At 49.1% G+C, this 24,537-nt stretch overlaps 1 long non-coding RNA gene across 1 annotated transcript; it reads left to right on the forward strand.

Moving 5' to 3' along the window:
• The first annotated feature begins 519 nt into the window (after nt 1-519).
• On the forward strand, nt 520-10,521 carry LOC103598932. The gene is made up of 2 exons (XR_551244.1): nt 520-889; nt 10,318-10,521. It is a non-coding gene; the product is annotated as an uncharacterized LOC103598932 (long non-coding RNA).
• Nucleotides 10,522-24,537: the final 14,016 nt, after the last annotated feature.

The raw sequence follows: 24,537 nt of genomic DNA on the forward strand, positions 1-24,537 counted from the left end.
AAAAAAAAAAAACAAAAAAAAAAAAAAAAAAAAAAGTGTCGGGGGGAGTGCTTGGAGCTCCCAATTTCAGCGCGCGAAAGTCTCCCGACTCCTTGCTATTCTCGGGCTCAGGAAATTGCTTAAACGCGACCTGATTGCCAGCAACGTGCAGGAGAAGTGGGGGGTCCGGGTGTCAGTTTCTCTACGTGCAGGGCTCGCCCCGGCGCGCGCTCGCTCGCTCGCTCCGGCTCCCTCCCGCCCTCCCTCCCAGCGGCGGCGGGGAGTTGCCGCTCGCTCCGGCTCGCTCTCTCCCCCGGTTTTTGCATTTATTGCCTCCTTCCCGTCCTTTCCAACTTGGAGAGGGCCGGGGTGCGCAGCGCGCGTGGATCGGACGCCCTCGCCTGCGCCGCCTTGTCCATTCGCTCCCGGGGCAGCCGCGGCGCGGAGCGAGAGGGCGGCCCTTCCCCCCCCCCCGCTTTTTTTTAATACCCCATTAAGTCTGATTGACAGTTAAAGTTGTTCGGAGGCTTCACTACCGTTCCTCTGAGTGGCTGCCGCGGCCTCCCCTCCCCCCTGCGCCGTCGCGGGCCGCGCGCCTGGGCGCGCACCCGGGCTCGCCGCGACTCGCTCTCTCCCGGGACTGCTCCCCTCTCTGCAAGCCGGGACTTGCCGCCGGTGCCCCTGAGGGCTCGCAGCTGGAACTCGAACGCGCTGGAACCGACTGCTGCGAGCCGGCTCCCTGCCTGAGACATTGCTCTTTGCCCGGGCCGGGGTCTCCTGCAGCCGGGACGCCCGCGGGCCAGGTGACCACCCCTGCATGCGGGGCAGGGGAGCTCGCGCATGCCTTGATCCAACCAGGTCGCTCGCCCAGGGTTTTATTCCATGTCATTTGGTCTGCCCCGGCCTCCAGGTAGGACCAGTGAGCCACTCCCTACCTCTGCCTGTCCTGACGTCTGCTCTGTCCACCTGGAGTGTACTCTCTGAGTCGGACCCAGGTCCCTCACGTGGCTGGTGGGGGAACCGCTGGGGAGGAGGGTTTTGCTTGGAGGGGAGAGGGTGGGCAGAGTAAAGGAACCTCTGCCCCAGGTGCCAATAAATTCCCCGTAAGATTAGCTGGGAGCATATTTATTGCTCAGCTCGGCTAGAGTTACCTTGACTGACAGCAATTTCCTTAATAACAAAAGCCTGTAAACAAAACGTCCTAAACCTGTGCCCCTGTGCTGGGTAGGCAGGGTCTCCTCTCTTGGGGTCTCCCTGGGCTGCCCTGGCGGGGCACCCACCTTGTAACCTCTTGCCCTTCCCAACAAGAATGTCTCTCCTGCCTGGAGGGTGGGACCCAGCCGTTTATAGTTGTCTGTTGCAGGAAGTCTGGGAGGTGAGTCACCCAAACGCAGCCCCAGTTAAAGTGCTGATGGGACTTGCCTCCCGCCGCCCCTGAACATCCCCCGGGGCCAGGGGAGCGAGAGTGAGCCTGGGAGCTGCCCTGTAATCTGGGGCCGCCGTTTCCAGACTGAGACTTGTTCGGTCAGGGAGTCCTGGGCCTCACCCCTGGAGATTCTGATTCAGCAGGGCTGGGTGCGCTGGAATCGGTGTTCTCAGTGCCCCGCCTGGGTGAGAAGGTCATGCTGAGAAACGCTGTTTTGCGGGGAGGGGTGGCTGGGGTTACCTCCTCGCCTGCGAAGACTCTCGAGCTCCCGGGAGAAGCTCTGCAGGTGAGGGACTAACTTCCAGGTGAGCTGGGAGACCTGTGTGTCTGGAGAACCGCTGGAAGAGCAAAAGAGAGGATAGGATCAGGCCGAGTGGGGATGGACAAGATCCCACTGACCTTGCAATGGGGGCATTACTGTGCCATTTTCCAGGTAGCCAGGAAGTGCAGGAGAGAGGGATCCAAATCCAGACCTGATTTCTCTCCCCACCCCACTGTGGCAAGAGGGGAGAAGAGAGGTGGCAGAGGAGGCTCATCCAGGGACTGCAGAGCCGAGACTCCCCAGCAGCCTACATCCCCTTTCCAAAAGCATGACCCAAGGGCAGGCCATTGCCTTGGTTTGACTCCCAGGACGCAGCTAAAGGCAGGACTCCATCCTAGTGACTGCCTGTTCCCATCTTCGAGGCTGTATAAGTGGGAAAGACATCCCACTCTGGGAGAGGCAGGCCCGTCCCTCCCAGCAGCCGCTGGTGTGGGCCAGGCCTGTGCAGCAGCCTGGGAAAGTCTGCAGACTGAACTGCAGTTTGAGCTCGGTCTGTGCTGAACTGTGCTCATCTGTGATCCTCGAAGCCACCTAGCGGCCCAGATGGGACACTGCGCCTCCCCGCTGCCCCAGCCTCCAGCCCCCCACATTCCTAACCAGCTATGCTTTCCTTCGGTGCCTTTCTCCCCCTGTAAGGTTGACACCCCAAGCCTGATGGGCATGCGGAGATCGTAGCCCTCCTCCTCCTCCCACTGTTTTATGGCATAGGGAACTAAAGCACGAAGATGTTAAGCAACTCATCAGCAGGCAAGCGTGTTCACCCCAACCAGCTCTCCCGCCCCGTTCAGATGCTAGACCAGCTGGGTGACCCCTCGGTCCTGCTTACATTTCCCCTGGGTGTGTGTTTGGGATGGATGGTGGGCAGGGGGTGGGAAGGAGGCCCAGAACCCAAACTGACCATCAGTGTATCAGGCCCTTTACACATATTCTCACTTAATTTCCTTAACAGCTCCAGGAGGTGGGTGTCCTCCTGCCCATTTAATGTAGGAGGAAACAGAGGCTCAGTGAGTCTAAGTAACTAAGGAACTAGCACAGGGTGCTCCCCATCAGGTCTGGGGTGAAATCAGAGGAAAAAGGAACATGTCGGGCAATCCAAAAGGGGTTGGCAGTTCCAGAGGCCGGCCTGAGGTGGGCTGTGGCTTTTTTCTACTTGGCCCACCTTCAGGATGTGGGTTTTGTGGGCCTGGCATTCCTGTGAGGCTCAGGGTTCTTCCAGTGTCTGCTGCTCAAAGAGGAGCTGTCACCTCTATTGTCTTCCCCACAAGTCCCTGGGAAGATGGGGACGAGGAGGCACTGGGCTCGGGGTGCACCTGTCAGCAGGCCGGCCGGCCCTGAGGGGTTGCTGTGGCCCAGCTTTGGTGAGAGTGGCACGGGACACGTCCTACCCTCCCCCATCCCTTATCCCTTGCTCTTGGTACTTCCTCCTCCCTTAGTTCCTTGGGGCAGGAGGTGCGGAATTTAATTCCAGGGGTGAAGTTTGAAATTCCACATCCCAGGCCTGGAAGATGGTCCCACAGTCTCCCCCCTGCCCCCTCATTCCTTGAAATTGTGAAAGGAGCCTTTGTGAGCCTGGTGGGAGAGGTGAGCTGTCACATCCCAGGCCTGGAAGATGGTCCCACAGTCTCCCCCCCGCCCCCTCATTCCTTGAAATTGTGAAAGGAGCCTTTGTGAGCCTGGTGGGAGAGGTGAGCTGTAGCCTGAAGAACTAACTTTTTCCATGACTCAGCTCTCCTGGTGCCTCGTGGCTAGGGAGGTGCAAGGACCTGGCAAGGCCGGCTGGAGCCTGCTGGAAGAGCCCCCTCCAGCCCATTGTGAGCAGAGGGAGCTCTAAGAGCTAGTCAGCCTTAGGGTTAGAGGTCAGCTGCTGAGAGAGCTGGCCCCGTGACCTGCAGGGGAACTTGCTGGCCCTGGTGGGCCACTAGACAGTAGCTAGCTGCTCTGGGGCCGGTTCCATCTTTTTTTGACTCACTGTTATATCCCAGGGCCAAGCACACGAATGCTTGTATGTTGTTCTTTTACAAAGCACTTTCTTCACCACCATCTCAGCTGAGGGCTGGGCCCCACAAGCCAAGAAGGAAAAAAACGGGCCTCAAGCCTTGCCCTCTACTTAGCTGAGGCTTAGAGAAGTTAAGAAAGTCACTCACTCAAGACCATGCAGCTATTGAGAAATGGAGGAGGGATTTGAACCCGCATCAAATGCTCAGGCTCTGTCTGCTTTCTCAATGTCTTTCAAAACATACAGGCCTCAGACCAACCACCAGAACAGGATCACCCAAGGAGGTTGTTGAGATGCAGGCTCCTGGGCTCCCATCCTAGACTTCCAGAATCAGTGTCCTAGAGTGGGGGCCTAGAAATCTGCATGCAGGCCAAGCAGGTCATTGCTGCTCACTGGATGCTGGAGAAGCTCTGGCCTCCAATGCTGCCTTGCAGTGGTCCCTCACTAGTTACAGCCTCTGTGTGAGGGTTTCCCTGCCTTTTCCACCACCAATCAGCCCCTTCCCTCCTTTTGTTTTTAAGATCTGTGAATGGCATTGAGCCCTCACTTATGGACTATTCTGGGTCGATGGCTCTTGTCAGCCCACAGGTACCTAATGGAGAAGAGACAGAAACTGGAGGAGCAGGGGTACCTGTGGGGTAAGGCAGGATGGATCAGAGAGGAATCGTGTGGCGATGAATCTGGCTTTGAAGTCAGAGAGCTCTGGTTCAAATCCCAGCTCTGCCGCTTGCGGGCAGGGTTGCCTTGGGCAAGTCCCTCCCCTCTCTGATCTTCAGCGTCCTCCTGGAAAGGAAGGATAAGACTGAAGATAGGATTAAATACTTGTGAATCCTTAGTTTGGCACCTGGCCCATATGAAGAGCTCAGTAAATGCCAGCTGTGATTTTTGAGGTGGTGTGGTCCCTGCTCGCCAGAGGCTTCTCATGATGCTGAGCCAGTTTAATCTCTTGCAGAGCTGCAGGATTTATATTTAGTGGTGTGAAGCCAAGTTCCAGAGCACCGCAGGGCAGAGCACCCTTAAGGACTAGCTGGGGCTGGGTGTGTTGTCCTCATTTCCCCAGGTTACTTCCTACCTCCAGACCCTTCTACAAGACCTTTTCCCTTTGGACAAGTAAACCCCTGTTCATCTTTCAGGGTTTACGTTAGCTCATTGGCACTTTTTCCAGGAAGCCTTCCCAGCTGTCCCTCAGTCTCTGTGCCCCCCTCCCCGACCACATCTGGCCCAGGGGTCCCTCTTCTTCACCCCTGTGTTTCCCTCCCACACAGTCTAACCTCAGGCGCTGTAGCTGCTGGTTTTCTTGCCTGAATCTCACATCAGGTTGGGAGCTTCCCAGCGGTGGGGTCAGGCTGGCTTCGTGGGCATGTGACTTGTGCAGTCACTCAGGGCCCTGTGCTCAGAAGGGCTCTATGCTTGGGTTCATGCTGTCACTGTCTGGAATTTGTAATTTTATCTTTCTCTTGTTGTTTGTAAGTGAAGTCTGATCTGCTGTCCCCCAGTATAGAAACTGAGTCACTGACACAAACCTTGGGAGCGAAGGTGGTGAAATATCATTTTAAATGTGTGTCTTCTTTGATTCAACAAATGTTTATCGAGCAGTTACTGTGTGCCAGGCCCTGTTCTAGATGCTGGAGAGAGAGAGAGTGAGCCGGGCAGTCCCTGCCCTCAGGGCGGGTCACAGTGCCAGGAGGTGAGTAGTGCAGAACGTAGGCAGGGTGGGGACAGAGTGATGGGGGTGTATGGGCAGCTGTTGTATGTGGGGTGGCTGGGGAAGGCCTCCCTGAGATGACATTTGTCCATCTGAACGGAGTGGGAGTGAACTCCAAGGACATCTGGGTGAGGAGTGGCCCAGATGGAGGGACGGGCAGGGCATGCTTGGAGGGCTGGCGCAGCAGGCAGGATGGGGAGGGTTAGGAGCCTCCAAAGTCATGTGTGGTCCCCAGGCCAGCAGCATCAGCATCACTGGGGCACGTGTTAGAAATGCCCCGGACCTCCTGAATTGGACTCCATTTTACTGAACAAGATCCCTGGGTGCTCCCGTGCTCACTGGCATTTGAGAAGTGCTGAGGTTAGGTCCTGGAGGCCAGGAAGACGACTTTGGGTTTCCTCTGCAGAGTGATGGGAGCCTTTGGGAGGGGGCTGTTGAGCAGAGGGGAGATGTAACAGGGTCTATGTTTTCCAAGCCTGCTTCGGCAACTGGATCCAGGACAGACTCTGGGAAGCCAGAATGGACGTGGGGAGAACAGTGAGGAGGTCATTGGGCACTCAGGCCAGGGATGGCTGCCTGCTACCAGGTGGATGACGGGTGGACAGTGACACCTGGAGGCTCTGCTGCCAGGAGCACCAGCTCAGGGACCTCCCAAGGGGTCCCTTCCTTCCCAAGGGACTGCATACAGGCACCAAGTCCTAGTAGTCACTGTGTATGGCTGAGCCACCCTGCCACCCTCCCTCCCCCTTCCTCCAGCTCTGAGCAGAATCGTACTACCAATAACCACACACGCGCGCACACACACACACACACACGCGCACACACACACGCATGCACGCACACACACACGCACGCACACACACACACGCACGCATGCATGCACACACACACGCACGCACGCACACACACACACACAGCGCACACACACACGCATGCACGCACACACACACGCACGCACACACACACACACGCACGCATGCATGCACACACACACGCACGCACGCACACACACACACACACACACACACACGCATGCACGCACACACACACGCACGCACACACACACACGCACGCATGCATGCACACACACACGCACGCACGCACACACACACACACACACACACACACACGGCTTTATTTGTCGATTGGCTACTTTCCCTGAGCAGAACAAACCAGCAGTGTTGAATGAGGGGGTGGGATTTGGAAAACCTCCTGATCTAGTGGGAAAAAGTGTTCCATGAAGTTTAAGATCAGCTGCCTTGGAGGGTCTTCATGGAGACGGATGCCTAGGGGAACGTGAGCTGTATGAGACGGCCAGCCTGGGGCACTGGCCTGGCCAAAGGACACAGGCGTAAGCAGGTTTCAGACAGTGGAAAATCTCTGTAGGGAGGGGACGCCTGGGCACCAGGTATCCTGGAAAGCTAGTCTGCAAAGGCTGGAGACGGTTTAAAGCCCTCATAAAACACCTCCCCTTCCTAATGCAGAACATTTGCCAAGAGGGCCCCTTTTCTCCTTGGCAGGGCCTGGCTAATAGAAAGGAACACATAAAAAGTAGGTAGAATGGCTCCTTGTGGTTCACAAAACACCTCTCTGCACACACAGGTGAGCATTTCCCAAGGAATCACGTCTCCCCGTCCTCTCCTGGGCTCAGTGTTAGGCTTTCTTGTCCAGTATTACTTGGAATCCTGGGCTGCGCAGCAGGGAGGTGGGGTCCACGGGCTTCGTGTGAGAGCATGCCGGGGCAGCCGTGTTTATTCTGGCTGCCAGGGACGGCTGAAAACTCAGACTGGAGCCAGGGCTGAGAACGTGGCAGGAACACAGAAGGGGGTGTGTGCTGAGCAAGGGAACAGGCCCCAGGGTGTAACCATGTCACCTGAGAGAGCTTGGGCCGAGGCCAGAAGGGCACCCAGTGGCCCTCACCTGCCTCCTGCCTCTGGGTCAGTCAAATAATTCTAAACTGGGGTGTGGGAGTATTGGTGTGAGGTTGGCAAGGCTGGGTTCAGATCCCAGCTCTGCTATGTATTAGCTGTGTGAGCTTGGACAGGTTATTTGCCTCTCTGAGCCTTGGTTTTCTCATCCCTCAGGTGGGCATTTTGCCACCTACTGAGGTGATGTCTTTGAAGGGCCTGGTGTGGCATCTAACAAGGAGAACGTGTTCAACGGTGTTTGTTTTCTCCCTTCTGGTTTCACGTCCTCAAGGAACAGACACTCTCAGGGGTGGAGGATGAGGGGGAGCCTGGTGGCAGGGGGACAGAGGGTTATAGGGGTGAGTAGGGGACAGAGTTGGAGCCATGAGAATGCTAAATTCTTTTCCTAAACCGAGAGTCAGCGAACCTTTTCTGTAGAAGGCTATGTGGGCTATAAGGTCTCTGTCGCAACAACTCACCTCTGCTATCGTAGCACCAAAGCAGCCACAGACAGTTTGCAAATGAATGAATGTGGCTGTGTTCCAATAAAACTTAATTTATGGATACGGAAATTTGAGTTTCATACAACTTTCACACGTCATGAAATATCATTCTTGTTTTATTTTCCAACCATTTAAAAATGTAAAAACCACTCTTAGGCTTACAGACTACAGAAAAGTCAGTGGTCCAGGTTTGGCCTGTGGACTGTAGTTTGCCAATGTCTCCCCTAGCCCACCACCAAGCTAGCAAGCAAACTTCATACTCTCGGATTCTAAGGAATAAAGGAAGCAGTGAGCCTCAGAAAAGCGGAATCTGCTTTCCTATGCTCTTTCTGGAAATATGTTCACAAAGACTGATCCAAGTTAACATCTATTATAAGAAGTAAAAGGCCACTAAAGAGACTCGATTTCATTGAGAGGTTTAAAAAAAAAAAAAAGCAGTAAGACATGAGTCTAATGATGGATTTAAGTCATCACAACTAGCTAACAGTTATTGAGCACTTACCACACCCTGGGTACTGTTTCTTAAAGGTAATATCCTTAAAGGTAATATCTCATTAGGACCTGACAGGTGAACACACCGAGCTCCTTACAGGTAATATCTCATTAGGACCTGACAGATGAGGATACTGAGATTCCCAAATGTCAAGTAACTTGCCTGATGCCACAGGCTTGTAAACAGTGTAGCAGGAGTTAAAACTTGCAAGATCTAACTTGGGATTCTGGTGCTTCACTGCCTCTCGACATGGGCCCTTCCCAGGATTTATGACCTCTCTGCTGGTTATTATGAGGGCTCTCCAAGACCACAGCAAAGCCTGGTCCTTGCCTTCAGGTGGGGAGACAGACAACAGGCTCCCTGGGTTTGCATGTGCAGCCTGGGCACTCGGCCGCCCGTGTCCTTTCCTAGATCTGGCCTGAGGCTCCATCACTGAAAAGCCCTATTTGGTCAATTATTTCAATGGCTCATTGAATGTTGCCCTAATCAGTTTATAAAAACAAGTAGCAAACAGACAAATGGAAGTGCATGTATTTGTAATATGAAGATTGTTTCAAACTGGACGAACTTAATTATTATTTTACCTTTTACTGAGCACTTAGTAGGTACCAAGTCCAGTGTTTCAGGTGGATTATCTCAATTGGCTATAACAGCCTCCTGCTGAGGGGACACTGTTGCTGCCCTCATTTAACAGATGAAAAACTGAGGCCCAGAGAGGTGGGGTAACTCATGCAGTTTTAAGTCATATTGCTGGGACACAGATGGAACAATCAGGTCCTCTGGATGTTGTGAATCTGCAGCCTCCATCAGGCTCTTGTCGGGCTCATGCTGGGGTGGTCAGCCAAGAAAGAAAAGAATAAAAACTAAAAAAAACATGTGCATGGTATTGATAATATTGTTAAATATCGTTAAAAATTTAACTGAGAAAACAGGCTGTAATTGGGAATTTTAAGCATTTTTTTTTTTTTTTTAGCTCCCTGGGAACAGAAGTCCATTTTCCCATATTGACAGCAGTGAAACTGTTAACGTATTAGGATACAAAATTGAATCACCTGTTTCGATCCTGGTTTTAGAAATTAAACGCCTAAAGTGTGCATATTTGTATTTATCTAGTCAACATTGGTTGGGATTTACTGTGGGTCAGGCAGTACACTAAATGCTTTATATTCATTTAATTTAATCTCATTTAATCAAAACAGCTCCCTGGGGTCGGATCTATAGTCTTATTTCACATTTGTGGAAACGGAGGCTAAACAGGTTGTCTAAGGAGCTGACAGATGTAGAATTAGAAATTAACTCAGTTTTACTTCAAAGCACATCCTCTCTGCTTCTGGCTGTTCCCTGCTCGGAAGCTTTGTCTGTCTCTGTGTGCACGTGAACACACACACATACACGCATGTGCATGTGTGTATAGAAAAAAGACAGGAAGGGAACACATCAGTGTTAACAGTGGCTGTCCCTGCATAATAGCAGTACACATGACTTTCCTCCTCTTTTTATGTCTTTTTACATATTCCCGGAGTTTTTTTTTTTTTTTTTTCCTTTTTGTCTTTTTTCGTGTCCAGCAATGGATCGCAACCCTCAGTGTTGCGCCCGCACCGGACCGGGACCGGCAACGGGATCGCAGCCCTCAGTGTTGCACCCACACCTCGCTCAGCCAGTGAGCGGGAACCGGTCTGTATGTGGGATCCGAACCCTTGGCAGGAGCGCTGCCGCGCTCCCAAGTGGCGCGCTGTAGCAGTGCGCCACCGGGCCGGCCCCTCGGAGTTTTATAATGAGTTTCTATTAAGAAAAGTCCACAAAATGATCTTTGGGTAAAAGTATGCTTGTTTTGGAGTCAGCAGGATACAGGAGTGCTGTGTGAGGCCACAGTGCCCCTGACCGTGGGCCTCTCAAAAGCTCTGCTAGTAAATAAGACAGAGAAGGGAACAAGGACCTTTACTTCTTGGAACTGCCTAATCTGTCCTATAATACCTTGCTTTGTAGGGGAGTTCTGTGCATAAATCCCATAAAATTCTATAATGTGGAGCTGACACTGAGCCTCCCCAGAACGAAATCTGCTAATGATCACTGCTTGCCAGGAGCCTGCGGACAAGGATCAGACGTGTCGCAACCCCCATGCCTGCCTCCCGCCTAAGCCCTTTCTAATAAGGACTCTTTTCATGAGTTTATAAAAACACTTTGTTCAGATCACTTTGTTTGGGTCTTTCTTTCATCTTAGTTGAACACTCAAGTTTTGGGACCCGGAGAAAATGCCTCCCTCCAGCCCACCCCTTGCCCACTGCCTCACTGAGGTCAGGACCTTTTCTGAGACACTGAGTGATGAAGGTGGCAAATGTGACGCAGAGAGTGTGAACACCTGGCAGCGGTACCGGAAGTGAGTGCTGCCCTAAGGACACCTGCAATGACCTTGAGCAAGAGGGCCAAGCACCCTGTGCCTCAGTTTCTTCAGATTTGAAGTGAGGACACTTATCGCAGAGCTGTTGTAAGACCGTGGCGACTGCCTGACTCTTGATTGTGTTCAGCAACCGCCCCGTCGCACTGCCCCCTGGACAGTTACCTACTGCCTAGTTTTTCATGGCTCCATGTCTAAAAGTTTTTAAACTATAAGTCTGAGAAGACAGAAAAGTTGCAAAAAAGGAACTAAGTCCTGAATACCCTTCACTCACGTTAGTTGAGATTTAACATGTACTTTCGTTCATCCATCATCCATCATCGGTGTATGACCATGTTTTCTGAGACTGTGTTGCAGACATGATTGCCTGATAGTCCCAAATACTTCAGTGTGTATTTCTTAAAAACAAGCATTTGTTATTGTGTAACCACAGTACTTTTTATCAAAATCAGGAAATTGACATTGGTACAGTACTATTATATAATCTACTGATCTCGTACAGAGATCACGTTGGTCCCCCTACCCAGCCTGGGGACGACCAGAGGGCAGGAATGGTGCCTGCAATGCTTGTGTCCCCAGTACCCAGCACACGGAGCCTGGCACAGAGGGGATGTGTGGGGACTGTGTTGAACGACCTGACTCAGGAATGAGGCCCTGTGTGTTCAACCAAGACAAAGGAGGGCCAGGTGCCTGCTGATGGAGGTTTGCCCCAAGGCTGGCCTGGGAGCAAAGCAGACATTTGCCATGTGTTGCTTCTCTCCTGCTCCCAATTTCACCATTTCAAATTAGCTTCTTGTTGGTGGCCTTGGCATGCTGGGGCAGGGGATGAGGGGGAGGGACTGGAAAGGAAGTCTCCACCCCTGAAGGAGGCAAAGAGTTGTGTTATGGGTAGCGCAGGTGTGCAGCAGGGAAGTGCCTGCTGCTTTGCATTAAAACAGGAGCTCACCCTCCCTGCACCTGGACCCCAGGCCCTCTTCAGAGATAGCCTGGCTCCAGAAAGCCTGGGTCAGCGTCCTGCAGACTCTCTGCCCCATCCACATGTCCGAGCTGCTTTCAGAAGGTGCACCGGCCACCAAAGAGCTTCTGAATGATGGGGGCTGGAGAGTCAGCTAGTCCCACCTCATTTCTGCCCACCCTTCAAGAGCCCCAGTCAAATGCCACCTCCTGCCAGAGCCCTCCCAGATTTCCCCAAGGCAGAGTGGTTCATCCCACCCTGTGAGTTCAGCACCCAGGCTTCAGCTGAAATCCACATGATGTTTTTGGGCTACCTTCTCCAAAATTGATTCCCAAGATGGTGAGGACCAAGATAATCAAGATAATCAACATGGCTACACTGAATGCTGGCAGAGATCCGGCAAGTAGGGATGATCCTGTCCACCCAACCCCCAACCTTTACGTGTCTACAAGGCTCATCTGTCACCTCCCCCAGGTCTGTGCTCAATGTCACCTCCTCAGAAAGGCCTCCATTAACACTGTAACACCACCTTCTCCGTTCCGTACCCCCGTCTCCTTCTTTGCCTTCTGTGTCTCTGCAGCACTTCTAATTGACTTATACTATAAATTTTTGTCTGTTCATTGTCTGACTCCACCCACTGGAGGTCAACTCCCTGAGGGCAGGAACTTGTCCCAGCACCTAGAGCAGGGTTCAGCCCATACTAGGAGTTCAATAAAAATTTGTTGGGCGAATTCTTTCCCATAATACAGGTGAGGAAACTAAGGCTTGGGAAGGTCAAGTCTCCAGACCAAGGTCATGAGGCTGGTAAGGGGCATTCAGTCTTGTATTAAAATGCATGAGGGCCTCAAAAGATTAAATGTGTTTCCACGTGACCCAGGGATTCCACTCGTAGGTATATACCCAAGAGAGATAAAAACACATTATACCCACACAAAAACTTGCACATGACTGTGCATAGCTGTATTATTCATAATAGCTAAAAAGTAGAACCAACCCAAATGCCCACAGACTAGTGAATGAATAAATAAAACGTAGTATATCCATACAACATGGTATTATTCGTCCATACATGCTAAGACATGGACAAGCCTTGGAAACATTGGAAGTGCAAAAGCCAGTCATAAAGGACCACATGTTGTATGATTCCATTTATGTGAAATTTCTAGAACAGGCAAATCCATAGAGACAAAAAGTAGATTAGTAGTTGCCAGGGGATAAGGGGAGGGAGAAATGGAGAGTGACTGCTAATGGGTATAGGATTTTTTTGGGGGGGAGTGATGAAAATATCCTAAAATTGATTGTGGTTATGGTTGCACAACTCTGTGAATATATTAAAACCCATTGACTTGTACGCTTTCAATAGGTGAATTGTAGGTTATGCAAATTATATCTCAATAAAGTTGTTATACAGAGAAAAACCCCACAGGGGCCACCATACTAGATGCAGGGACAAGATGTCCAGCAAAAGCAGGTGTAGACACTGGCCCCCTTTCTCACATCTCATTGGTCACAAAAGTGAATCCACACTTGTGGATGTCCCAAAGGAGAGGGCAAAGGGTAACATGGGATTTGCCCAAGGCAGGGTAGGTGGGGTTGAGGAAGTTTTAATGGAAGACGTGGTGGAGGTGAGAAGACCACCCAGGCTCCCCTGTCCCCAACACTTAAACCTTGGACTGTACTGTCCCCACATGACCAGGCATCTTGAGGAAGTCGGCTTTCTGGGCTTTAAGCTTTAACCCTGTGCCAGGAGCTTGTATACTGGCTGCTTTTTGGGGTGTCTTATGTTTTCTTGAAAGGCTGGGTGGCAGCCAGATCTGGTTCAAATCCTACATTCATGAGTTGGAGGGTGGCCCACCTAAAGATAAACCATGTCCTTTTTTTTTTTTTTTAATAAAAAAAGACCAGTAAGGGGATCTTAACCCTTGACTTGGGGTTGTCAGCACCACACTCTCCCAAGTGAGCGAACCTGCCATCCCTATGTGGGATCGGAACCCGTGACTTTGGTGTTATCAGCTCCGCACTCTCCCGAGTGAGCCACGGGCCGGCCCCCATGTCCTTCTAATTTCTGGGATGTGTGAATGTGACCTAATTTAGAAAAAGGGTCTTTGTGGATGTGATTAAGTGAAAGATCTCAAGATGAGGTTATCCTGGAATGTTTGGGTGGGCTCCAAATCCAACAAAGAGTGTCATTATAAGAGAAGAGAAAGACACAGAGACGAGGAGAAGGCCACATGAAGAGGAGGCAGAGTCTGGAGTGATGTGGCCACAGGCCACCGAGCACCTGCAGCCACCGGAAGCTGGAAGAGGCAGGAAGGACCTTTCCCTAGCACTTCCGGAGGGAGTGTGACCCTGCCCTCACCTCAATTTTTGACTTCTGTCTTGTAGAATTGTGGAAGAACACACTTCCGTTGTTTCAAGCCACCCAGTTTGTGGTCATTTGTTATGCAGCAATGGGACACTGTAGTGGATTGAATTATGTCCCCCCAAACTCCCTGAAGCTTGAATTGTGTTCCCAAGTTTTATGTATTAGAAACTTAGCCCCCACTGTGACTGTTAAGAGGGTGGGAAATCCTATTATGGTCATTGAAAGGGGGAGCCTTGAAGAGGTGATTGGGTTGTAGGACCGTGCAGTAGTGAATGGATTAAAAATGGTGGTCAGGGGCGTGGTTCTGAGGGCTTTAAAAGAAGAGGGGAGTCTGTCTCTCTCTCTCTCTGCTCTCCGTGTTTCCACCATCTTGCAATGTGAGACCCCTGGGTCACTGTCACCACCAGATGGACTTTGGACTTTCCAGCCTCAGAAACTGTAAGCAATAAATGTCGTTTTCTTTATAAATCACCCAGTTCCAAGTATTTTGTTATAAGCAACATAAACGGACTAATACAGACACTTAAGACCTTCACCACTTACTAGAAGCCTTACCTGGAACCTGTTTCTTGGTTCCCCCGGGTCTTGGTTTCTGCGTCTGTGAAATGGGGCACCTGGGGCCGGCCCGGTGGCGCACTGCTACAGTGCGCCGCTTGGGAGTGCGGAGGCGCTCCCGCCGAGGGTTCGGATCCCATGTGGAGACCGGTTCCTGCTCACTGGCTGAGCGAGGTACGGGTGTGACACTGAGGGTTGCAATCCCGTTGCCGGTCCCGGTCCGGTACGGGCGCGACACTGAGGGTTGCGATCCGTTGCCAGTCACGAAAAAAAAAAAAAACAAAAAAAAAAAAATAAATAAAGGAAAGGGGGCACCTGGAGTGCCTCCATCAGGGGTGTGTGAGGCTTGCTGAGATGGTGGGGCAGAGCTCTCAGAGGAAGGCCTGGCACCCCCTAAGTGCCCCTCACCGGTAGTAAGCATTTAATGTGACATTACCAAATGGCCCTGGCCCTGACTAGTTCTGTCCCTCTGCAGGGGCACGAAGGGACTTTAGATGCCCTGGCCTCAAGCTATGTTTTCTCACACCTACGACAGGACCCTGGCTCATCAGGGGCTATCAAAGCTGTGCTGTGGGAAGTGGCACTGATGATCCCCACCCTCATGATGTCACTTTGAGCCCTGTTAGTTGGAGGGAAGGCAGAATCTCACAGACTCTGGGCCAGGCTCTCTGGGTGTAGATTCCAGCTCTGCGATTCACGTGCTGTGTGACCTTGGGTAAGTTACCTAACTTCTCTGTACCTTTGTTTCCTGGCCTGTAAAATGCGGACGGTGTCCTTTAAGCTTCCACCCCCTAGTGTGTGTAAATGCTCAGACCAGTGCCAAGCAATGCTGCTTGGTTGTGAAGTAAGTGTCGGACTCACAAATTTGAAACTCCACCAAATGTCTGCTTGAGACAAAACTGCTTCCTGACTGCCTGCCCCCACCCTGCCTCCACAGGGAAGCTCACACCCCAGGAAAGTTCTTGGGCTGCAGATTGGTCAGGTTTTTTCCAGCCGACACTTTTGAAGGCAGGGTGATGTGGGCGAGTATCTTGACCCTTGCCCCCGCATGCCTGGGTTTTTCCCTCAGGAGGACAATCCCAGCCTTGTGGTGTGAGTCCTCCCAGGCCAGGGATGGAAATACTGCATCGCCCCAAATACCAAGTCACATGGCCTGTTTCCTCAAGGGCCACACCTCCTCTCCTGAATTCTTGGAATTCTTGGCTAGCAGGAGTGTCCCCAAGGGATCTGCTCCCAGGGTTGGGTCAGCTGGGCTCATCTACAGCGTAGGGGCCTCTGCCTGTGGCCCAGGGAGTGGGATGGAGTGAAGGGGGGCTCAAGGTCAAGGATTCCCACTGTCTGGTGAGGCCAGGGCATCCTGGAGGGGTTCAGCCCCACCCCATCTTCCCCAGATACCTCGTGGGTCCCAGGGGATGCCAGACACAGCAAGCTGCTGGGAAATGTTGGCTCTCTGTCCTTTCTCCCCCCTGCCCCTTCTGAGGCCGTGGACATCACTAGCTGGATTTCTGCTGTGAATGACTGGACCTTATTTATTGCTGTGTTATTATTACATTGCTATGGGAACCTGCATGAAATAGACACACGGCCTCACACACGTGGTGGAAGCATCTTCACCTTTGGCTGTGATCTTAGGAAAGTGATGCAGTCTGTGGAATTTCCCCATGTGCTCACCCCAGATGGCTGTTGGTAGGAAGTTTGCTTGGCACACGGGGAGCCCTCAGTACATGGCAACTATGTGCTAGCTGCGTTATTGCCTTGAACACCTGGAGTATTAGCCATAAGCACCTGCTGTGCCAAACGGCTTGAGCATCCTTCCTTCATCCTGGCTTTTGGAAATACCAGGATGACACCGTCAACTCCCATGTCTGTCCTCACAACTCCCTGAGGTCGGAAGGCCCCACCCCAGCTAAATCCACACAGGGTTGGAGCCACACGGTATGGAGATCATGGGAAGACATGGGTCTGGGAATGAAAACCCTAAAGCTCTGAGCTCTCCTTGTCCCGTTTGCCCCCTAGAGACTCTATACGGGGAGGAAGGAGGAATACTGAGAGGGCTGTGAGCTCAGGAGGCGAACTGCTCTACTGCTTATGAGCAGTTGGACCTCAAGTCCAGGACTTCTCCCCTCTGAGCCTCAGTTTCCTCATCTGTCAATGGGCATAATGATAACCCATACCCTATGGGCTTCTACTGGAGAGTAAACGAGATAATGCTCCCCAAGCACTTAGTGCAGTACCTGGCACACAGTAGGTGCTCAGTAAATATTACTATTCTCGAATAGGTCCAACCTCTTCCCTTTCCTCTCTGGAATCCAACATGGCAGAGGGTTTGCTCTGTCTGCTGGCTCCTCTGGATCTAACTCCTGGCTTTTCATGCCTGGAAGGGGGTCCTGCTGTGTCCCAGATACCCAGAGGGAGCTTGCCAGATAGGAGTCACGTCACATGCTGCTAATGTTTCCAAGACTAGGCTCCACTTGCGTGGGAGCCCGCCTCTTGACACCCACACATGCTAATTTCTCTGCTTACAGGCTGGAAATTAGATGTTCATCTTACTAGTTATTTACATCCAAACTCACATGATAGAGGTGCTCAGAAAAGCAGGGCGTATGCCACAGTGTGTACCACTGTGTTGCCTTATTTAATACAATGAGGCATTGTTTACAGGTGAGGAAACTGGAACAGAGGGGTTAGGACACTTGCTCCAGGTCTCACATTTAATCAGTGGACGAGCCTGACACAAACCCTGGCGGTCTGTCCCCAGAGGTCACATCTGAAATACCAGTTATCCTAAGTGGCTCTGCTGGCTGACAGTTGCACTGTGGGTTCTTGGGAAGATTAAATGAGAAGATACATGAGCAGTGTGCACAGTTCTTTTCACAATGACAAACGATCAGCAGAACCTAACTCTAGAAAGGTAACAGGAACGATAGCTACTACTATTCATTGCTCTTGCCAATTTCCCAATCCACCAGCACGAGGTAATGTGCAAACACCACTCACAGGACCTGCACAGAGCAGGTGGTCATAAAATGTATTAACTGCCTCTCTTCTGTCTTCTTCCCCCACCAGCTGAATTTATAGTAAAACTCCTGGGAAATGGGCAGGCTCTGGAAGCCTCTGCACTCATGCCTGATTGTAATGCAGAAATGCAGATTCCCGTTAAGTTCAGGAAAATCATAAATTCTTTTCTTTTTCTTTTGGCTTAACAGAAATTTATTACTCATAGTTCTGAAAGCTAGAAGTCCAAGATCAAGGTGTTGGCAGGGTTGGTTTTATTCTGAGGACTGTCTTCTTGGTTTACAGAAGGCTGCCTTCTATCTGCATCCTCATGTGGTTTTTTTTTCTCTGTGCATGCACATGTCTGTGTCCTAAGCTCTTCTTCATTTTTGGAGGCTGGGAAACCCAAAATAAAATTCTTTCTTGATTATAAAGGTAATATCAGTACACATATGGTTAGGTAGAACAGTGGAAGAAATCACAAGCAATCTGATGGAGACAGTGTACGCCTCAGCATTCCAGGGGCAGGGCTGGAAGGTCAGACCCTCCTGGCTGTTCAGATCTGGGCAGGTGAAGCCACCTGAGTGGGTGTGTACGTGCATGGTCGGGGGACATATAGAGTGTGGAAGGGAACAGTGTGGGGTGAATCCTCAGAAGTGCGATAATGCGACCCCCTCCCTCTCACTTCTACGTACTCCAGTGAAGTTTCTGAACTCACAAGACGCTGAAAGCGACTTGGTTTCCAATCGGCAGGGCTGAGGCAGAGCTAGATCTAGACAAAGTGGCAGGAGGACTAGAGAGAAACAGGATGAACTGTCATCGTCCCCGAGCCGGAGACCACCATGAGCAAGTTGAGCTTATTCCTGCAGTGAGGCAGAAGACCATGGGGAACAGTGCGATGCCTCAGTACGAGGGTGTTAGGAAGGATTTATAGGATTTGGGCTTTGGTCAGGTGATTTTTGGGGGAGGGCTTAAGGAAGTGGAGCTTTGCTGTGGATTGGATGCTGCCAGGGAGCAGGGGCAATTCTCAAGAAATCTAATTTAGAAGTGGGGAGACCAGACTGAGGCTAAAGCTATAAATGGCAAAGAAGCAACCATCAGTCGTATTATCTGTTTTTGGTCATTTTTGTGGCTTGGACAATGTTCATGTTTCGTCTGTGTTCAGACATGATTATAGAAGGGTCTTATTTTTAGTTGATCCAATGAAGAATCACAGAGAGGCCTTGTCTGATGTCGTTCCATGAAATTGTTTATGTTCATCAGGAAAATACCAAGGCCTGGCTGATGGTACCAGGGCCACATGTCACATGCTAGGGGCTGCTTTTCTCTTTCACAGAAGTGAGATGCAGAAATTGGGAGGAGTAAACGTGTGATCACTCAATCTGTCTCTACTTATTTGTGTGGAGATGATCCTTGACTTACGACGAGATTTCATCCCAATAAATAAATTTGGAAAAAGGTTAGTCAGTTTCTTATGAAAACCAAACATATACCTATCCCATGACCCAGCAACTCCATTCCTAGGTATTTATCCAAGATATGCAAAAAGATGTTTATAAGATGAGTTGTGATAAGAATGTTTGTAGCAGCTTTATTCATAATAGTCAAAAACCAGCAGCAGTTGAGGTATCCAACGGTAGGAGAATGGATAAACAAACTCGTATATTCATATAATAATGGAATACTATTTAGCAAGAGAAAGGAATAACTTACTGATACATAGAACAACAGGAATCCTCCTGAAAATATTATGCTGAGTGAAAGAAGCTGAACACAAAAGAGTACATATTATATGTTTCTTTTCTTTTTATTTTTTGAGACCGGTGAGGGGATCGCAACCCTTGGCTTGGTGTTACCTGCACCGTGCTCAGCCAGTGAGTGCACCGGCCATCCCTATATAGGATCCGAACCCGTGGCCTTGGCGTTCCCAGTGCTGCACTCTCCCGAGTGAGCCACGGGGCCGGCCCCATATTATATGTTTCTATTTATATGAAGTTCTAGAATAGACAAAGCTAATTCATGGTGGAAAGATAATCAGAACAGTGGTTGCCTCTGGGTGGGGTGGAAGCGAAGATTGATTCAGAAGGAACCTGAGAATAGTTTCTGTGATGACCCACGCATAGTAAAATATTGTAGAATTCATGTAGTGGGAACACAGGTATTCATAGTAAAATTCTTTCGATTGTTCTGTATGCTTGAAATTTTTTATAATAAATTACCAGATAAGAAAAAAAATAATTCACAACTTCTGTTTCCAGCCATAAGCAAATAACTCGCAGTGGGATTGCCTTCCAACAATAAACAGCTCTAGGCAAGTCAGCCCTAGGCATCCACTAATCTACTTTCTGCTTCTATGGATTTTCCTATTCTGGATATTTCTTTTTTTTTTTTTTATGTTTAACTTTTTATTATTTTTGTTTTTGTTTTTGTTTTTGTCTTTTTCATGACTGTTAAGGGGATCGCAACCCTTGGCTTGGTGTTGCCTGCACCGTGACTCTGCCAGTGAGCACACTGGCCAGTCCTATATAGGATCCGAACCCATGGTGGAAGCGCCGCTGCGCTCCTAGCACCGCGCTCTCCTGAGTGCGCCACGGGGCTGGCCCCTATTCTGGATATTTCTTTTTTTTTTTTTCCTTTTTATCTTTTTTACTGACCGGTAACAGGATCGCAACCCTCGGTGTTGCGCCCGCACCGTGCTCAACCAGTGAGCGGACCAGTCTCTATATGGGATCCGAACCCTTGGCGGGAGCGCCACCACGCTCCCAGACGGTGCACTCTCCAGTGCGCCACCGGGCCGGCCCCTGGATATTTCAAATAAATAAAATCACACAACATGTGGTCTTTGTTCCTGGCTTTCATTTAGCATAGGGTTTTCGAGGTTCATCCACGCTGTAGCATGTGTCAGTACTTCGTTCCTTTTTGTGACTGAATAATATTTCATTGCATGGATAGGTCATATTTTGTTTATGCATTCCTCAGCTGATGGGCATTTGGGTTGTTTCCACTTTTTGGCTATTATGAATAATGTTGCTATGACTGTTCACATATAGGGTTACCTTCACGTATGCTGATTCTTTCTTACAGCTCAAATCTACTGTGCGGCCCCGTAGTGAATATCTCATTCGGTTGCAGTAGCCATCCCTTATTCGTGGGGGGTGTGTTCCAAGACCCCCAGTGGATACCTGAAACCACAGATAGTTCTGAACCCGATATACACTATGTTTTTTCCTGTACATACATCCTATAATAAAGTTTAATTTATAAATTAGGCACAACAAGAGATTAACAACAGTAATTAATAATAAAATAGAACACTTAAGTAAAATAAGGGTGACTTGAGTACAAGCGCTGCAATACCACAACAGTGGATCTGATAACCGGCAATGTCATTAAGTGACTCGTGGGCGGGTAGCAGGTGCGGTGTAGATACAGTGGACAAGAGAAAGACCTATGTCCCAGGTGGAACTGACTGGGACAGTGAGCGATTTCATACGATTCAGAATGGTGTAAAAATTAAACCTTATGAATTATTTCTGGAATTTTTCATTTAATATTCTCAAGTCGTGATTGGGGGTGACAACCTGAAACTGGAAAGTGAAACTGTGGATAAAAGGGGACTACTACTGTATTGTACATTCCAATTCCATAATTCCCATTGGTCTTAAAAAAAAAAATCTATTTCCTAATTGGTATTCGCTATTTGATGAAAGATTATCATTATACTTTCCTTTGTCTTTTAAGCATGATTTTCTTTAATTCCTTGAACATATTTATAATAGCTGCTTTGAAGCCCTTGTTACATCTGACATCTGGACCTTCTCAAAGGCACTTTCTGCTGCTTGTGTTTTTTTCTCTTGTATGGATCATGCTATCCCGTTTCTTTGCATGTCTCATAATTTTTTTTGGTTAAAAGTTGGAGATTTTAGATATTATATTGCAGCAACTCTGGTTGCTGGTTCCTCCCCCTTCACTCCTCCCTGGGATTATTGTTTATGTTGTCTGCTCATTTATTTGTTTAGCAACTCAGATGGACTATTTCAGTAACACCTATTTTCCTTGCAGTGTGCAGCTGCTCATGTCATTCCGAAGAGGTTGCAGCCTTGGGCATGTGTACAGTCACCCCGAGAGGACAGTGTTTTCAGAAGGGCTCTCTATGACTTTCTCCCTCCCTGATCTCCCTGTTAAGCTGCCGGCGTCTGTTAGTATCACACCCAGCTGTTAGACTCCACAGACTGTGGGGTAATTGCTCTGCTATTTTAAACAATGCTCTGGAGGCAATAATTGCTTGATATGCTTCTGCAGGCCCAGCTCCTGCAGAGTGTATGGCTTTTCTAGCTCCAAGCTCCCATGGTGAATGGTGGTTGTCAATAGCTTTCCCTTCTAGTCCCTTCGGGTGGTTTCGTTTCAGAGTGCCTCCAGCAAAACACCTCCCTGTGAATGGATGGCTTTCTCTAGCACCCAACTGTGCAGATTTCCAGCAAATTTTGGGGCGGCGTGAGGTAGATAACAGTAAGACCCACTGGTGCAGCAGCAGAGCAACTTCTTTGCCAATTCAGTGGGTCACACTGTGCCCTTTCCAACAAGATCTAGATCTTAGTCCCATGGAGGTGGGAAGTGGAGTGTTCCTTGGGTACTCTCTCCCAGCCCTAGGGGTACTGTTCTTCAAATCTGCAATTCCTATATTCTTTCGAGCACTCTATGCTTCTTGCCAGTCATCCCTGTTACTCCAATACCTTTGTATGATTCATTATGTCTTATATTAAACTTCCTCACACGCTGCAGAAGCTGGGTCCTGGTAAAGCAATGTGCTTCAGGAGGCTGCTGTGTGAGCCCCTGGAACCAGGAAGCAGAACCCCACTCTCCTACAATGTTCCTCCAGTACCCTTGGTTGACAAAACTTAGGCACCAACAGGCAAAGGAAAAATATTGAAAGGTTCTGGCTCCATTTTCACAGAGCAGGTGAAAATTGTGAATTTGGAGCTGAGAGACAATAAATTGACAACTGACAAAAACTCAGCTGTTCATCTGCAGCAGAAAGGGAAAAAGGTTGTGGTATGTTCATACAGTGGACTGGTAGGAAGCATGAGAACAAAAGAACCAGTACACACAACATGGAACGATCTCACAGCCAGGGTGCTGACGGTGAAAATTGTGAATTTGGAGCTGAGAGGCAACTGACAAAAACTCAGCTGTTCATCTGCAGCAGAAAGGGAAAAAGGTTGTGGTATGTTCACACAGTGGAGTGGTAGCAAGCATGAGAACAAAAGAACCAGTACACACAACATGGAACGATCTCACAGCCAGGGTGCTGAGTGAAAGAAGCCAGACGAAAAAGAAAAGAACGCTCCCGTTAGACAGAAGGAATAAGTTCTGGTGTTCTATTGCACGGTAGGGTGACTATGGCTAACAGCTAAGTTTTGTATATAACCTAACAGCTAGAAGAGAGGTTTTTGAATATTTTTTTTTTAACCACAAAGAAGTGATAAATGCAGGAGGTGATGGATACACTAACTGCCCTGATCCCATCATTCTACGACATATATATGTTATCAAAACATCAGATTGTACCCCATATGTATATACAATTACATGTCAATTAAACTAAATAAGTGAATTTAAAAAAAAGAATCCTCTCTGCATTTCATTAATATAAAATTCAAACACCAGCCAAATGAGTCTTGGCTGTTACAGGAAGGAGAGTAACTACCTTTGGTGAGTGTGATAACTGCGTCTGGAGGGTGGTCATGGGGCGAAGGAAATGTTTTGGTGCTAGAGATGTTCTGTATCCTGACTTGGATGCTCGTTACTTGAATGTGTTCATTTTCAGAAAATTCGTCAAGATGTACACTTATGATTTATGCACTTTTACATATACATATGTATGCATTATTTATTATAGCTAAAGAAAAACTACTGCAAAAATTAGAGGATATTGGCACACCCATGATTATTGCAGCATTATTTACAATAGCCAGGAGGTGGAAGCAACCTAAATATTCAAGGATGCATGAAAGGATAAAGAAAATTTGATATATACATAGAATGGCAGATTATTCAGAGTTTAAAACCAAGGAAATCTTGTCAATGCTATGGCATAGATGAAACTTGAGACACTATGCTAAGTGAAATAAGCAAGTCACAAAAAGACAAAAGCTACATAATTGCATTTACTTTCATATGAGGCAACTAAAGTAGTCAAACTCGGAGTAGAATGGTAGTCCTCGGGCTGAAGGGAAGGGGGAAAGGGGAACTGTTCAGGGGGTACAGAATTTCAGTTTTGCAAGATGAGAAAGTGTAGAGATTTGTTGCACAGCAAGGTTCATGTAGTTAACACTACTGTGAACTTAAAAATGGTTAAGATGTAAATTTTACGTATGTATTTTCTTAATGACAATTAAACAAATAAACAAACAACTAAGTAAGAGAAATAGTTTTTACTTTCTTCCTATCAAATCCTACCTCATAGACCCTGAATGCATAGCCCATATAAAACTGCATCTGCGGGCTCCTGCTGTGTGAGCATCACAAGCCCAGCTGGGCTTTATCCAGTCTAGTATTCCCTCTCTAAAAATGGTGCCAACTGCTGGTTTGGGGGCAATTTTTGTCCCCATTGTTTTCTTCCAAGAGAGAAAGCAATGATCAGAACCATTTTAGAAAACAGGCTGTGAGCCCAAGAATTTTATATATTTCCATTTAACAAACACTTAACTGTGTTGTGCTTACCACATGCCAAGCCCTCCTCTGAGATCTTTATAAATATCTGCTCTGCACTGAGGTACTGTGACTATCTCCACCTTACAGATAGGGAAGCTGAGATGCAGAGAACAGAGAACTTATCCAAGGCCACAGAGCCAGTAAATGGAGAAGGCAGCATTTAAACCCAGGCAGCCTGGGGTCTGAGTGGATGCTCTAAACCACGTGGCTAGGCTGCGACTCCCCTGT

This window comes from Galeopterus variegatus, unplaced genomic scaffold (genome assembly GCF_000696425.1).
Source record: "Galeopterus variegatus unplaced genomic scaffold, G_variegatus-3.0.2 Scaffold2792, whole genome shotgun sequence".
Taxonomy (NCBI): Eukaryota; Metazoa; Chordata; class Mammalia; order Dermoptera; family Cynocephalidae; genus Galeopterus; species Galeopterus variegatus.